The sequence below is a fragment of the Cebus imitator genome, unplaced genomic scaffold (assembly GCF_001604975.1).
Source record: "Cebus imitator isolate Cc_AM_T3 unplaced genomic scaffold, Cebus_imitator-1.0 Scaffold25, whole genome shotgun sequence".
Lineage (NCBI taxonomy): Eukaryota > Metazoa > Chordata > Mammalia > Primates > Cebidae > Cebus > Cebus imitator.
This window is the reverse complement of record NW_016107340.1, coordinates 5153322-5156670: the sequence shown is the minus strand read 5'-3', so window position 1 is coordinate 5156670 and position 3349 is coordinate 5153322.

Genomic DNA, 3349 nt, shown 5'->3' with positions numbered 1-3349 from the left:
TGGATACATGTTCAATATTTGGGTAACAGTTACACTAGAAGCCCAATCACTGCAGCTATGAAACATGCTCATGTAACAAACATGCACATGTACCCCCTAAATCTAAAATAAAAATTTAAAAAGAAAAGAAAAAAAGGGAGTTTATGTGTGTGCATGAGAGTGTGACTGTGTGACTAGGTGTGTCTGTGTTAGTACCTGTGAGTGTGTGAGTGTGTATGTGAAGGTGTGTGAATGTGTATGTACTTAGGTGCAAATAGAAGCTGAGAAATTTATTTCTTTTGAAAATAAGTCAAATTTTGTAGATACAGTTATGACCCAAACCTATACTCAGTGTTCTTCAGATGGGAAATTGTATTGATGTTGGCAGTATAATTTTCAGAACAGTGATTTTAATAGGTTGAAGGCACATCAACTATATTTAGAGATGTTTGACAATGTCAGAAAAATATTTGCTTTCATTTTTTGATTGATTCAAGTTTTTACGTGTGTATAAGGACCAGGCATATATTAAACACCAATATTTTACTTTCAAATATAGCAAAGGTTTCATTTATAGAAAAGATACCCATTCCAGATTTGTCTTCTTCCATTTAAAACTTCACACTGCAGCCAAAAGGACTTTTCAAAAACACAAATCCAATCATACCACTCCTAAACATCTTTAATTGCTTCTATATAAAATAAATATTGATTACCTACTCAATTCACATCCTCCTTCAAATTTATTTATATTCAGCTGTACATCCCTGCCCTCAAGGCTCAATGCTTCAGTTCCGTGATGGACCCTGATTGACTGAGGCCGTTGCTGCCTGTATCTCTCCACTCCTCCTCTCTCCACAGTCGGTGGCCCCAGGGCTGGAGTGTGCCTTAGTTAGTTCAGTAGGAGTAAATCTCAGGTCTTTTTCTTGAAATGCTGGGACTTAGACCCTCTTTCTTTCAGGATGTAGCTAAGGAAGATATTAACACTCAAAAATGTTGGCATCTTATAGTCAGGAGGGGATCTGGCCTCGGCAGGAAGCTGATACTTCAGAAAGCAAAGAATCAGAGTCCTTAGAGAGCTACCAGATAAAAACAGTCTGGGAGCTCACCTACTTGAGGACTTTCTAGTCAAGTATGTCAATAATCCCTTATAATTTAAGCCAGTTGAGTTTTCTGTTATTTGCAACGTAACGTGCCCTAACTGATAAGGAATTCTCATTATCCATAGCTGCAGTTGAAATTCTGTCAGCCTTAGACCTCTGGGAGACTGCTAGTATAATAAAGGGTCTGAGAATTCACCTACACTTATGACTTTTTTTTTTTTTTTTTTTTTTTTTTTTGAGACAGAGTCTCACTCTGTCACCCAGGCTGGAATGCAGTGGTGCAATCTCAGCTCACTGCAAACTCTGCCTCCTGGGTGCAAGCAGTTCTCCTGCCTCAGCCTCTTGAGTAGCTGGAATTACCTATGGTGGTCCCACTGCCTACATCCTCTTATTTCACTTGTTTACCTTGATGTCCTCTGCAGCACTCAGTTTAAATGTTGCCTCTTATAGGGAGCCTTTCTGTGCACCTTTAGCAGACCACTGAGCACTGCTCCTCTCTTGCGGTGATAATCAAATGATCTTACAGCATCTTGCTCATACCGCTCCTTTAGCATTTGTGATGCAGCTATTCTTACATATGTCTCTAATTTATTATTTATTTATTTATTGAGACTGAGTCTTGCTCTGTCACCAGGCTGGAGTGCAGCCACACGATCTCGGCTCACTGCAACCTCCGCCTCCCAGGTTCAAGCAATTCTCCTGCCTCAGCCTCCCAAGGAGCAGGGATTACAGGTGTGCACCCCCATGCTGGCTAACTTTTTGTATTTTTAGTAGAGAATATGTTTTGCCATGTTGGCCAGGCTGGTCTCCAACTCTTGAACTCATGATCTACCAGCCTCAGCCTCCCAAAGCGCTGGGATTACAGGAGTGAGCCACCGCGCCTGGCCCATGCAGCTATTCTTACATATGTACCTAATTTATTAAACAGCCTTAAGCCTGTGGGGTATAAACAAAAAAAATTTTATTTGTTCCCTGCTTACTGCCTTCTTCAACTATGCTGAGGTACCTCAACTCTCCCTCTCCTGTCTCACCTACCCCTTGGGTGTATCCCATTGCTATTTGGTCACTGTTTTAGTTTTTTTGTGCTGCTCTAACAAAATACTACAGATTGAGTAATTAATAAATAAACAGAATTTTATCTCTCACAGTTCTGGAGGCTGGAATGTCCAAGATCAAGACACCAGCAAGTTTGGGTCAGGAGAGGGCTGCTCTCTCTGCTTCAAGATGGCGCCATGTTGCTGCATCCTCTGGAGAGGACAGACACTATGTCCTCACATGGCAGAAGAAATAGAAAGCAAAAAGGGGAATTCTAGTTCCCTCCAGGCCTTTCATAAAGCACTAATCTACTCCCAAAGGACCTGCCTCTTAATATGACCACAATGGGGATTCAGTTTCTGCAGGAATTCTGGGAGGCATACAAATATTCAAATAATAGCAGTCACTTCTAGTTATTTTGTTAAAGAAAAAAAAGTCTAAATTGGTTCAGTTTAAACTCCAATTGCAACCCCACCTCCTATTCATGCTTGACCTCTGAGAAGCCTGCAGGGGTAGAGTCATGGTTTGCTTGTTCTTTCCTCCTTCCCCTCCCTCTCCTGGCTCCACCTCCTCCAGTGTGTTGAGGTGGGCATGAGAAGTATGAATGAGGGAACAGGCATGGTGGCTCATACCTATAATCCCAGAACTTTGGGAGGTTGAGGCAGGTAGATCACCTGAGGTCAGGAGTTTGACCAGCCTGGACAACATGGTGAAATCCCATCTCTACTAAAACTACAAAAATTAGCCAGGCATAGTGGCAGACACCTGTAATCCCAGATACTCAGGAGGTTGAGGTAGGGAGAATTCCTTGAACCTGGGAGGCAGAGGTTGCAGGTGATGGAGCGAGACTCTGTCTCAAAATAAAAAAAAAAAAGAAGGAAGGAAAGAAAGAAAGGAAGGAAGGAAGAAAGAAAGAAAGAAAAAAGAAAGAAAAGAAAAGAAATATGAATGAGGATGCCTGACCATAGTGGGGAGGACTGTCTGATCTTACTAAACTCAGTTCTTTTGCTGTGATTGTCTCCATACGGTTGGTATGTCTGATTGGGTGAAGGGGCAGTGCTTAGCTATATCTGTTCCATCTCTCACTCATGTGTCTCCCACTGGACTCTACTAAAGATGCATACCTCCAATACCTCTGCACTTAAATACCTCAGGTTACCTTGTAACCTCAAACAACTTGAACCAACACCACATGGGAATCAATGAATATTTGTTATTTCTTTTTTTTTTTT